The following is a 13,245-nucleotide window of genomic DNA, read 5'->3' as shown; positions in this document are numbered from 1 at the left end:
ATGAATCATTGCTGTGACTCCTAAATCGCTCCGAGAAACTCCCGCCTTCCTGTTGCACTGTCTTTCCTGCTAGGCTCCCCTCCCATTCAATTCCACCCAGCTCCTCCCTCATGTCTTTGTCGGTGCCCTTATGCAGCTGTAATATTAACTCCGATTCTGCTTTCTCCCTCTCAAATTGAAGTTTATGTTCAATCATATTAGGATGACTGTCTCCAAAGGGTTCCTTCACCTTAAGCTTCCTTATCATGCCTGCCTCATTACACAACACTAAATCCAGAACGGCCCGTTCCCTTGTTGCCTGAAACATAAGCTGCTCCATAAAGTCATCTCGTAGACATTCCACAAATTCCTTTCCTTGCAAATCACCACCAGTCTGATTTTCCCAATCCACCTGCATATTGAAATCCCCCCACTCACTGTAACTTTGCCTTTCCTACATATCTTTTCTATCTCCTGGTCTATCATGCGCCCCAGCCCCTGACTATGATTCAAAGGCCAGTACATTACTCCAACTATGGTTTTACACCTTTGCGGTTCCTCAATTCTACCCACAGACATTCCACGCCATCTGACCCTACTGTGAGTAATGGGAACTGAGTGATGGGACTGCAAAACAGTTTAACTTTGTCTCAAATTTATAGTTTAGACATAGAGTAAAAATATTTCATTTTAAATTACTTTGAAATTACGCCACAGTGCGTTTCTTTGAGCAAAAAGTCTGTCCGTATTAGGAAAGAATACAAACTGTTGAAACTGTTAGGGAAGGAAGATATGAAGAGAACACGACTCCATAAAGAGGTATAGGTTGGAACGAGTGAACAGGCAAGTATTTGCGTATGGAACATAGTAGGAAAAATGCGTCTGTCCTCAAAGACATTGGCGGGTTGAATGGAAACGTAATGTATTATTTCAGTGGAGAGATTGGTGTTAGGTACAAAGGAACCAGGCACTTGGGTGACAAAATAAAAAACTTTACATGTTCATCCAATTTTTAGGTAGGTAAGATAAATGTTGTAACTTTCAGAAACAGAACACATTTAAAAGTAGGGGCGATTTTCTACAAATCTACAAGGTAGTGGTGTAACCACATGGAGACAGCGATGGCCACAATGATATGAAATGCAATGCATAGAAGATTCACTCAGCTGACTCCTGGAAGGAGCGTTTACTTATGGAGGAAATTTTGAATTCACTAGCCCTGGATCTGCTGGACTTTAGGCGAATAACATGTGATTTTGTTTAACCCCAGAATATTCCAAGTAGTCTTTCAAGTTGGATTCTGAAACAATGCTTCAGCCTGTATGAGACATTACCATGAGTGGATGGATTATAAGACTGAAGAATGTCTCTGTTAAGAAGATGGTGATTTGGTGTAATCATCTCATTATGTTGTGCCTTTGTGAAATTCTCTTACCAGATAGCAATGAAGGATAGTATATTTAATATTCCTAAGGCCGAGACAGGCAGATTCTTTCTCTCTCCCTCTCTCGCCCCTCTCTCTCTCTCTCTCTCTCTCTCACCCCCCTTTATCACTCTCTTGCACCCTCTCTCTCCCCTCTGTCTCTCTTTCTCTCACGCCGCTCTCTCTCTCTCGCCCCCCTCTCTCTCTCGCCGACCTCTCTCTCTTGCCCCTCTCTCTCTCACCCCTCTCTCTCCCTCACTCCCTTTCCCCTGATCCTTCACTCTCCCTCCACATACTCTCTCTCATCGACTCTCCCTCTGTTGCTCTCTCCCCACCATCTTGCCCCTCTGTATATCTCTGTCACGATTCAGCCACCACACCTTGCTCGCACACTCTCTCTCGAGTCACTGTGGTCTCATCTCCCTCTCTCTTCCCTACCCTCTCTCTCTCGTTCTCGCCCCCTGTCTCACTCTCTCTCACTTGCCTTCTCTCTCTCTCTCTGTCTCTCTCTCTCCTTGTCTCTCTCTTTCACACACGCACTCCCCCTCTCTAGTGCCTCCCTCTCTCCCCGCCTCGCCTCTCTCTCTCGATCCTCTTTCTGTCTCTGCCTGTCTGTCTCTCTCTCTCTCTCGCCCCTGTCTGTTTCCCTGCTCCTTCATTCTCCCTCCACATACTCTATCTCATCCTCTCTCGCTCTGTCAATCTCTCCCCACCATCTTGCCCCTCTGTATATGTCTGTCTGTCACTTTCTCTCTCTTTCTGTCTCGACCCAGCTCCCCCCACCTTGCTCGCTCACTCACTCTCGAGTCACTGTCGCCTCATCTCCCTCTCTCTTCCCTCCCTCTCTCTCTCTCTTTCTCGCCCCCTGTCTCTCTCTCTTTCTATTGCCTCAATCTCCCTCCCTCTCTTGTCGCCCCCTCGACACCATCCCTCTCACCGCTCTCTGTTTTGCACAGCTCCTCTTTCTCTCACCGAGCCTCCCTCTGTCTCTGTCTCTCTCTTTCTATTGCTCACACTCAGTCTCTCTGTCTGTCACTCTCTCTCCTCGCCATTCTCATATCTCTCTCGTCCCCCTCTCTCTCTCGCCCCCCCTCTGTCTCGCCCCATCTCTCTCTCTCGCCCCACTCTCTCTCTCACCCCCTTCTCTCGCTCTCGCCCCCTCTCTCGCTCTCGCCCCCTCTCTCTCTCACTCGTGCCCCCTCTCTCTTGCCACCATCTCTTCCTCTCTCTCTCCCTCGCCCCCATCTCTCTCTCACGCCCCGCTCTCTCTCTCGCCACCCCCTCAATCTCTCTTGACCCCCCTCTCTCTCACCCCATCTCTCTCTCTCTCGACCCACGCACTCTCTCTTGCCCCCAATCTTTCTCGCACCACTCTTTCTGTCTCTCTCACCCACCTCTCTCTCGCTCGCCCCCCTCTCTCGCTCGCCGCGTCTCTCTCACACCCCCTCTCGCTCTCGCCCTCTCTCTCTCTCGTACCCTCTCTCTCTTGTCCACCTCTCTCTCTCTCTGGCCCCCCTTTTCTCGGCCCCTCTCCCTTGCTCGCCACCTCTATCTCGCTTGACCCCCTCTCTCTCTCGCGTGCCCTCTCTCTCATCCCACTCTCTCTCTCACCCCCCTCTCCCGCTCTCGCCTCCCACTATTTCACTGACCCCATCTCTCTCTCGCTCGCTCCCCTCTCTATCTCTCGACCCCTTCTCTCTCTCGCCCCCTGTCTTTCTCGTTCGCCCCTCTCTCTCTCGCCGCCTCTCTCTCTAGCCCCCCCTCTCTCTCGCCACCACTCTCTCTCACCCCCACTCTCTCCCTCGTCCCCTCTCTCTCTCGCCCCTCTCGCTCTCTCCCAACCCAAATGTCTCTCTCTCTCTCTCTCGCCCCGTCTCGATCTCTACCCCATCTCTCTCTTTCTAGCTCGCTCCCCTCTCTCTCTCGCACCCTCTCTCTCGCCCCCCTCTCTCGCCCCTCTCTCTCTCGCCACCACTCTGTCTCTCCTCCCCTCCCTCTCTCGCCTCCTCTCTCTCTCTCGCCCCTTCTCCATCTCTCTCGCCCCCCTCTTGTTCTCGGCCTCTGTCTCTCTCTCTCTCTCACTCTATCCTCTCTCTCTCTCTCTCTCGCCCCGCTGTCACTCACCCCCGCTCTCTCTCTCTCGCCCACTCGCTCTCTCGCCCACCTCACTCTCTCGACCCCCTCTCCCTCGCTCCCTCCTCTCTCACTCGCCCCCTATCTCTCACCCCTCCTCTCTCTCTCTCTCTCGCCCACCTCTCTCTCTCGCCCAGCTCTCTCTCGCTGTCTTGCTCCCTCTCTCTCTCTCGCACCCCTCTCTCTCACGCAACCCCACTCACTCCCCTTCTCTCTCTCTCTCGCCCCCCTCTATCTCGCTCGGCCCCCCTCTCTCTCTCGCTTGCCCCCTCTCTCTCACCCCCCAGTCTCGCTCTCGCCCCCCTCTGTATCCCTCGCCCCCTCTCTCTCTCACCCCCCACTCTCGCACTCGCCCCCCTCTGTATCCCTCGCGCCCTCTCTCTCTCTCTCTCGCTCGCTCCTCTCTCTATCTCTCGAACCCTTCTTTCTCACTCTCGCCCCCTCTCTCTCTCGCACTCCTCTCTCTCGCTCTCTTGCTCCCTCTCTCTCTCTCGCACCCCTCTCTCTCACGCAACCCCACTCACTCCCCTTCTCTCTCTCTCTCGCCCCCTCTCTTTCTCTCTCGCCCCTCTTTCTCTCCCCTCTCTCTCGAACCCTCTCTCTCTCGCTCCCCTCTCTGACTCGCCCCCATCTCTCTCCTCCTCTCTCTCTCGCCCCCTCTCTCTCTCGCCCCGCTCTCTCTCTCCCAAACCCCCCCTCTCTCTTTCTCTCGCCCCCTGTCTCGATCTCTGCCCGTCTCTCTCTTTCTTGCTCGCTCCCCTCACTCTCGCACGCTCTCTCTTGCCCCCCCTCTCTCTCGCCCCCTCTCTGTCTCGCCACCACACACTCTCTCGTCCCCTCCCTCTCGCGCCCTCTCTCCCTCTCTCTCGCCCCCTCTCTCTCTCGGCCTCTCTCTCTCTCACCAACAATCTCTCTCTCTCTCGCCCCTCACTCTCTCTCTCGTCCCCCTTTTTCTCTCTCTCTTCACCCACCTCTCTCTCGCCCCCATCTCTCTCTATCGCTCCCCTCTCTCTCTACGCCCCCCTCTCTCACTCGCCCCCTCTCTCTCTCGCACCCCGCTCTCTCTCCCTTCCCTCTCTCTCTCGTGCCCTCTCTCTCTCTGGCTCCCCTCTCTCTCGCCCGCCCCCCTCTCTCTCGCCCCCTCTCTCTCGCTCGCCCCTCTCTCTCTCTCTCACTCGCACCCTCTCTCTCTCTCGCTCCCTCTCACTCTCTCGCCCGCCTCTCTCTCGACCCCTCTCTTTCTCGCCCCCCCTGTCTCTCTCGACCCCTCCACCTCTCTCTCCCCCTCCCTCGCCCACTCTCTCTCACCACCTCTATCTCTCTCACCCACTACTCTCTCTCTCCACCCCACTCTCACTCGCCCCTATCTCTCACCCTTCTCTCTCTATCTCTCTCTCTCTCGCCCACCTCTCTGTCTCGCCCACCTCTCTCTCGCCGCCCTCTCTCTTGCCCCCTCTCTCTTGAACCCACTCTTTCGCCTCCGCTCTATCTCTCGCCCCCCCTCTATCTCTCGCCCCCTCTCTCTCTCGCCCCTCTCTGTCTCGCCCCAATCTCTCTCTTGCCCCCACTCTCCCTCGCTTCCTCTCTCTCTCACCCCCCTCTCTCTCTCAACCCACCTCTCTCTCTCGTACCCACTCTCTCTCCCCTCTCTCTCTCCCCTCTCTCTCTTTCTCTCTCTCTCGCCCCCTGTCTCTCTCTCGCTCGACCCCCTGTCTCTCTCTCTCTCGCTCGCCCCCCGTCTCTCTCTCTCACCCCCCTCTCTCTCGCAATCTCTCTGTCTCTCTCTTTCTCCCTCGCTCCCATCTGTCTCTCTCTATCTCTTGCCCCGCTCTCTCTCGCTCTCCCTCCCTCTTTCTGTCTTGCCCCCCTGTCTGCCTCTCTCGCTCGCCCCCGTCTCTCTCTCTCAGCCCCCTCTCTCTCTCTCGCCACCCTCTCTCTCTGACACACACTCTCTCTCGCCCCATCTATCTCTCTCTCTCGCCCCCCTCTCTCTCTCTCTCTCGCCCCTCTCTCTGTCTTCCCCTTTCTCTCTCTCTCTCGTCTCCCTCTCGCTCCCTCTCACCACCCCCTCTCTCTTTCGCACACCCCCTCACACGCCCCCTCTCTCTCTCGCACCCCGCTCTCTCTGGCCCCCTCTTTCACTCTCGCGCCCTCTATCTCTCTCGCCTCCCCCCTCTCTCGCCCACCTCTCTCTCTCTCTCGCCCACTCTCTCTCTCGCCCCCTCTCTCTCTCGCGCCGCGTCTCTCTCTCGTCCCCCTCTCTCTCTCCCCCTCTCTCTCTCGCGCCGCGTCTCTCTCTCGTCCCCCTCTCTCTCTCCCTCTCTCTCTCTCTCGCCCCCTCTCTCTCTCTCACCCCCTCTCTCTCACCCCCTTTCCCTTGCTCCTTCACTCACCCTCCACATACTCTCTCTCATCTACTCTCCCTCTGTTGCTCTCTCCCCACCACCTTGCCCCTCTGTATATCTCTGCCTCGACCCAGCCAACCCACCTCGCTCGTTCACACTCTCTCGAGTTATGTCGCCTCATCTCACTCTCTCTTCCCTACCCATTCTCTCTCGTTCTCGCCCCCTGTCTCACTCTCTGTCACTTGCCTTCTCTCTCTCTCTCTCCCCTTGTCTCTCTCTTTCACACACACGCACTCCCCCTCTCTAGCGCCCCCCCGCCTCGCCTCTCTCTCTCGATCCTCTCTCTGCCTCTATCTGTCTGTCTCTCTCTCTCGCCCCTGTCTGTTTCCCTGCTCCTTCATTCTCCCTCCACATACTCTATCTCATCCTCTCTCGCTCTGTCACTCTCTCCCCACCATCTTGCCCCTCTGTATATTTCTCTCTGTCTCTCTCTCTTTCTGTCTCGACCCACCCCTCCCACCTTGCTCGCTCACTCACTCTCGAGTCACTGTCACCTCATCTCCCTCTCTCTTCCCTCCCTCTGTCTCTTTCGCGCCCCTGTCTCTCTCTCTCTCTCTTCCTATTGTCTCCATCTCCCTCCATCTCTTGTCGCCCCCTCGACACCATCCCTTTCACCTCTCTCTCTCTCTTTTGCTCAACTCCTCTTTCTCTCGCTCAGCCTCTCTCTCTCTGTCTCTCTCTCTCCTGCTCACGCTCAGTCTCTCTGTCTGTCTCTCTCTCTCTTCGCCATTCTCTCTCATATCTCTCTCTCTCGCCCCCCTCTCTTTTTCGCCCCCCTCTCTCTCACCCCCCTCTCTCTCGCCCCCCTCTCTCGACCCCTCGCTCTCTCGCACCCCCTGTCTCTCTCAACCCCCTTTATATCGCCCCCGTCTCTCTCGCCCTCCATCTCTCTCGACTCCCTCTCTCTCGCACCCTTTCTCTCTCGCACCCCCACTCTTGCACGCACCCCTCTCTCTCTCGCGCCCCTCTCTCTCTCGCCCCCGTCTCACTCTCGCTCTCTCTCACACTCCGAGCACTCTCTCATGCCCCCACTCTCTCTCGCACCACTCTTTCTCTCTCGCTCGAACCCCTGTCTCTCTCTCTCGCCCCCCCTTAATCTCTGTCTTGCCCCCTCTCTCTCCCCTCTGTCTCTCTTTCTCTCACGCAGCTCACTATCTCTCTCTCGACCCTCCTCTCTCTCTCGCCCCTCTCGCTCTCTAGCCCCCTCTCTCTCGCCCCCCTCTCTCCCTCACCCCTCTCTCTCCCTCGCCCACTCTCTGTCTCACATTCTCTCTCTAACTCGCCCCCTCTCTCTCTCGACCCCTCTCTCTCGCCCCCCTTTCTCTCTCTCCCCATCTCTCTCTCTCTCACTTCCCTCTCTCTCTCGCCCCCGTCTCTCTCTCGCTCGCCCCACTGTCTCTCACTCTCATTCGCTCCTCGTCTCTCTCCCTCTCACTCCCCTCTCTCTCTCTCTCTCGCCACCCCCTCTCTCTTGCAATCTCTCTCCCTCCCTCTCTCTGTCTCGCCCCCGTCTCTCTATCTCACTCGCCCCCTGTCTCTCTCTCTCTCATCCCTTCTCTCTCTCTCGCCACCCTCTCTCTCTCGCACTCTCTCTGACTCTCTCTCGCCTCCATCTCTCTCTCTATCGCTCGCACCGCTCTCCCCCCTCGCCTCTCTCTCTCTCGCCACCCTCACTCTCTATCGCTCACCCCCCTCTCTCGCTGACCCCCCTCTCTTGCTCGCCTCTCTCTCTCTCTCACCACCCTCTCTCTCTTGCTCGCCCCCAACTGTCTCTTTATCTCGCAACCACCTGTCTCTTTCGCACACCTCTCTCGCCCCCTCTTTCTATCTTTCGCCCCCTTTCCCTCTCTCGCAGCTCTTTCTCTCTCACTCTCTCGCCCCCTCTCTCTCTCGCCCCTCTCGATCTCTAGCCCCCCCTCTCTCGCCCGCTCTCTCCCTCGCCCCTCTCTCTCCCTCGCCCCTCTCTGTCTCACATTCTCTCTCTAACTCGCCCCCTCTCTCTCTCTCGCCCCCTCTCTCTCTCGCCCCCTTTCTCTCTCTCCCCATTTCTCTCTCGCTCACCTCTCTCTCTCTCTCTCTCGCCCCCCGTCTCTCTCTCTCGCTCGCCCCACTGTCTCTCACTCTCGGTCGCCCCCAGTCTCTCTCTCTCACTCCCCTCTCTCTCTCCCCACCCCCTCTCTCTCGCAATCTCGCTCCCTCCCTCTCTCTTTCTCGCCCCCGTCTCTCTATCTCGCTCTCCCCTGTCCCTCTCTCGCCACCCTCTGTCTCTCGCACTCTCTCTCGCTCTCTCTCGCCTCCATCTTTCTCTCACTATCTCTCGCACTGCTCTCTCCCTCTCGCCTCTCTCTCTCTCGCCACCCTCACTCTCTATCGCTCACCCCCCTCTCTCTCGCTCACCCCCATCTCTCTTGCTCGCCCCCTCTCTCTCTCTCTCACCACCCTCTCTCTCTCGCTCGCCTCCGACTGTCTCTTTCTCTCGCAACCACGTCTCCCTTTCGCACACCTCTCTCGCCCCCTCTTTCGATCTTTCGCCCCCTTTCCCTCTCTCGCACCTCTTTCTCTCTCACTCTCTCACCCCTCTCTCTCTCACCCCTATCTCTCTCTCACACCCCTCTCTCTCTCACCCCCCTTTATCGCTCTCTTGCCCCCTCTCTCTCCCCCGTCTCTCTTTCTCTCACGCCGCTCTCTCTCTCTCGCCCCCTCTCTCTCGCCCACCTCTCTCTCGCTCGTCCTCTCTCTCCAGCTCGCCCCCTTTCTCTCGCACCCCTCTCGCTCTCGCCCACCTCTCTCTCTCGTCTTCTCTCTCCTTCTCGCACCACTCTGTCACTCGCCCCCATCTCTCTCTCCCCTCTCTCTCTTGCCCCCCCTCACCCCTCTCTCTCTCACCCCCTTTCCCCTGTTCCTTCACTCTCCCCACATACTCTCTCTCATCTACTCTCCCTCTGTTGCTCTCTCCCCACCATCTTGCCCCTCTGTATATCTCTGTCTCGACTCAGCCACCCCACCTTGCTCGCACACTCGCTCTCGAGTCACTGTGGCCTCATCTCCCTCTCTCTTCCCTACCCTCTTTCTCTCGTTCTCGCCCCCTGTCTCACTCTCTCTCACTTGCCTTCTCTCTCTCTCTGTCTCTCTCTCTCTCTCCTTGTCTCTCTCTTTCACACACACGCACTCCCACTCTCTGGCGCCCCCCTCTCTCCCCGCCTCGCCTCTCTCTCTCGATCCTCTTTCTGTCTCTGCCTGTCTGTCTCTCTCTCTCTCTCGCCCCTGTCTGTTTCCCTGCTCCTTCATTCTCCCTCCACATACTCTATCTCATCCTCTCTCGCTCTGTCAATCTCTCCCCACCATCTTGCCCCTCTGTATATGTCTGTCTGTCACTTTCTCTCTCTTTCTGTCTCGACCCAGCTCCCCCCACCTTGCTCGCTCACTCACTCTCGAGTCACTGTCGCCTCATCTCCCTCTCTCTTCCCTCCCTCTCTCTCTCTCTTTCTCGCCCCCTGTCTCTCTCTCTCTTTCTATTGCCTCAATCTCCCTCCCTCTCTTGTCGCCCCCTCGACACCATCCCTCTCACCTCTCTCTGTTTTGCACAGCTCCTCTTTCTCTCACCGAGCCTCTCTCTGTCTCTGTCTCTCTCTCTCTATTGCTCACACTCAGTCTCTCTGTCTGCCACTCTCTCTCCTCGCCATTCTCATATCTCTCTCGTCCCCCTCTCTCTCTCGCCCCCCTCTGTCTCGCCCTGTCTCTCTCTCTCGCCCCACACTCTCTCTCACCCCCCTCTCTCGCTCTCGCCCCCTCTCTCGCTCTCGCCCCCTCTCTCTCTCTCGCTCCTCTCTCTGACTCGCGCCCTCTCTCTCCTCCTCTCTCTCTCGCTCCCCTCTCTCTCTCGCCACCACTCTCTCTCTCGCCACCACTCTCTCTCTCGTCCCCTCTCTCTCTCGCCCCCCTCTCTCCCAGCCCCCTTCTCTCTCTCTCGCCCCCTTTCTCGATCTCTACCCAGTCTCTCTCTTTCTCGCTCGCCCCCCTCTCTCTCTCGCACCCTCTCTCTCGCCCCCCCTCTCTGTCGTCCCCTCTTTCTCTCGCCACCACTCTCTCTCTCGTCCCCTCCCTCTCTCGCCCCCTCTCTCTCTCTCTCGCCCCCTCTCCCTCTCTCTCGCTCTCCTCTCATTCACGGCCTCTGTCTCTCTCTCTCTCTCGCCCCGCTGTCTCTCTCTCTCGCTCGCCACAGTCTCTCTCTCTCTCTCGCCCCCTCTCGCTCTCTCGACCCCCACTCTCTCGCTCCCTCCTCTCTCACTCACCCCCCTATCTCTCACTCCTCTCGCTCCCTCTCTCGCCCCCTTTCTCTCTCGCCCCCTCTCTCTCGCCCCCTCTCTCTTGCTCGCCCCCTCCATCTCGCTCGACCCCCTCTCTCTCTCTTGCTTGCCCCTCTCCCTCTCCCTCGCACCGTTTCTCGCTCTCGTCCCTCTCTCTCTCACCCCCACTCTCGCTCTCGCCCCCCTCTGTATCCCTCGCCCCCTTTCTCTCTCTCTCTCTTGCTCACTCCCCTCTCTTTCTCTCGAACCCTTCTCTCTCTTCGCCCCCTCTCTCTCTCGCACTCCTCTCTCTCGCTCTCTTGCTCCCTCTCTTTCTCTCGCAACCCCCTCTCTCTTTCGCCCCCCTCTCACGCCCCTTCTCTCTCTCGCTCTCTCGCCCTCTCTCTTTCTCTCTCGCCCCTCTCTCTCTCACCTCTCTCTCTCAACCCCTCTCTCTCTCGCTCCCCCTCTGACTCAGCCCATTCTCTCTCCTCCTCTCTCTCTCGCTCCCCTCTCTCTCTCGCAACCACACACTCTCTCGCCCCCACTCTCTCTCGCCCCCCCTCTGTCTCGCTCCACCCTCTCTCCCAAACCCCCCTCTCTCTCTCGCCCCCCTGTCGCGATCTCTCCCCGTCTCTCTCTTTCTTGCTCACTCCCCTCTCTCTCGCACCCTCTCTCTCGCGCCCCCTCTGTCTCGCCCCCTCTCTCTCTCGCCACCACTCTCTCTCTCGTCCCCTCCCACTCTTTCCCCCTCTCTCTCGGCCCCTCTCCCTGTCTCCCACCCCCCTCTCTCTCTCGGCCTCTCTCTCTCTCTCGCCAACAATCTCTCTCATCTCGCCCCTCTCTCTCTCTCGCCCCTCTCTCTCTCGCCACCCCCTCTCTCTCTCTCGTCCCCGTCTCTCTCTCTCGTTCGGTCCCCTCTGTCTCTCTTTCGCTCGCCACCTGTCTCTCTCTCTCGCTCGCCCCTGTCTCTCTCTTGCTCACCCCCTGTCTATCTCTCCCTCAAACTCATCTCTCTCTCTTGCTCGCCCCCACTCTCTCTCTCGTTCGCCCCCTCTCTCTCCTCCTCTCTCTCTCTCACTCCCCTCTCTCTCGCCACCACTCTCTCTCTCGCCACCACTCTCTCTCGTCCCCTCTCTCTCTCGCCCCTCTCTCTCTCTCCCAACCCCTCTTTCTCTCTCTCTCTCTCGTCCCCCGTCTCGATCTCTACCCAGTCTCTCTCTTTCTCACTCGCTAACCTCTCTTTCTCGCACCCTCTCTCTCACCCCCCTCTCTCTCTCGTCCCCTCTTTCTCTTGCCATCACACTCTCTCTCGTCCCCTCCCTCTCTCGCCCCCTCTCCCTCTCTCTCCCCCTCTCCCTCTCTCTCACCCCCCTCTCGTTCTCGGCCTCTCTCTCTCTCTCTCTCTCGCTCACCACCTTCACTCTCTCTCGCCCCCTCTCTCTCTCGCCAACAATCTCTCTCTCTCGCCCCCTCTCGCTCTCTCGACCCCCTCTCTCTCGCTCCCTCCTCTCTCACTCGCCCCCTATCTCTCACTCCCTCTCTCTCTCGCCCCCCTCTCTCTCTCTCTCACTTGCCCCTCTCTGTTTCCCTCGCACCCTCTCTCGCTCTCGTCCCCCTGTCTCTCTCACTCCCCTCTCTCGCTCTCGGCCCCTCTCTCGGTCTTGCCCCCTCTCTCTCTGTCGGTGCTCTCTCTGACTCGCCCCCCTCTCTCTCCTCCTCTCTCTCTCTCGCTCCCCTCTCTCTCGCCACCACTCTCTCTCTTGCCACCACTCCCTCTCTCGTCCCCTCTCTCCCTCACCCCCCTCTCTCTCTCCCAACCCCCCTTTCTCTCTCTCTCGCCCCCGTCTCGATCTCTACCCAATCTCTCTCTTTCTCGCTCGCTCCCCTCTCTCTCGCACCCTCTCTCTCGCCCCCTCTCTCTCTCTCTCATCCCCTCTTTCTCTCGCCACCACTCTCTCTCTCATCCACTCCCTCTCTCGCACCCCCTCTCTCTCTCTCTCGCCCCCTCTCCCTCTCTCTCGCCCCCCTCTCGTTCTCGGCCTCTCTCTCTCTCTCTCTCTCTCTCTCTCCCCTCTCTCTCTCTCTCGCCCCGCTGTCTCCGTCTCTCGCTCGCCACCATCTCTCTCTCTCGCCCCCTCTCGCTCTCTCGACCCCCACTCTCTCGCCCCTCTCGCTCCCTCTCTCGCCCCCTCTCTCTCTTTCGCCCCCCCCTCTCGCCCCATCTCTCTTGCTCGCCCCCTCTATCTCGCTCGACCCCCCCCTCTCTCTCTCGCTTGCCCCTCTCTCTCTCCCGCGCACCATCTCTCGCTCTCATCCCCCTCTCTCTCTCTCGCCCCCTCTGTATCCCTCGCCCCCTTTCTCTCTCTCTCTCGCTCGCTCCCCTCTCTATCTCTCGATCCCTTCTCTCTCTCACACCCTCTCTCTCTCGCACCCCCCTCTCTTTTTCGCCCCCCTCTCACGCCCCTTCTCTCTCTCTCCCCTCTCTCTCTCTTGAACCCCCTCTCTCTCGCTCCCCTCTCTCTGACTCGGCCCCTTCTCTCTCCTCCTCTCTCTTTCTCTCTCTCGCAACCACACTCTCTCTCGCCCCCACTCTCTCTCTCATCCCTCTCTCTCTCGCTCCCCCACTCTCCCAAACCCCCCCTCTCTCTCTCGCCCCCCTGTCTCGATCTCTCCCCGTCTCTCTCTTTCTTGCTCGCTCCCCTCTCTCTCTCTCGTTCCAACCCGTCTCTCTCTCTCCAATTCGCCCCCGACTCTCTCTCTCCCAAACCCCCTCTCTGTTTCGCACACCTCTCTCGCCTCCCTCTCTCTATCTCTCTCCCACTGTCCCTTTCTCGCACCTCTTTCTCTCTCTCTGTCGCCCCCTCTCTCTCTCTCTCGCCCCTCAGTCTCTCTCTCTCGTCCCCCTTTTTCTCTCTCTCTCTCGCCCCACCCCTCTCTCTTTCTCACCCCCATCTCTCTCTATCGCCCCCTCTCTCTCTACGCCACCCTCTCTCACTCGCCCCTCTCTCTCTCGCCC

The sequence above is a fragment of the Hemiscyllium ocellatum genome, chromosome 7 (assembly GCF_020745735.1).
Source record: "Hemiscyllium ocellatum isolate sHemOce1 chromosome 7, sHemOce1.pat.X.cur, whole genome shotgun sequence".
NCBI lineage: Eukaryota > Metazoa > Chordata > Chondrichthyes > Orectolobiformes > Hemiscylliidae > Hemiscyllium > Hemiscyllium ocellatum.
The sequence above is the reverse complement of the archived record's forward strand: the minus strand, read 5'-3'. Positions refer to the sequence as shown.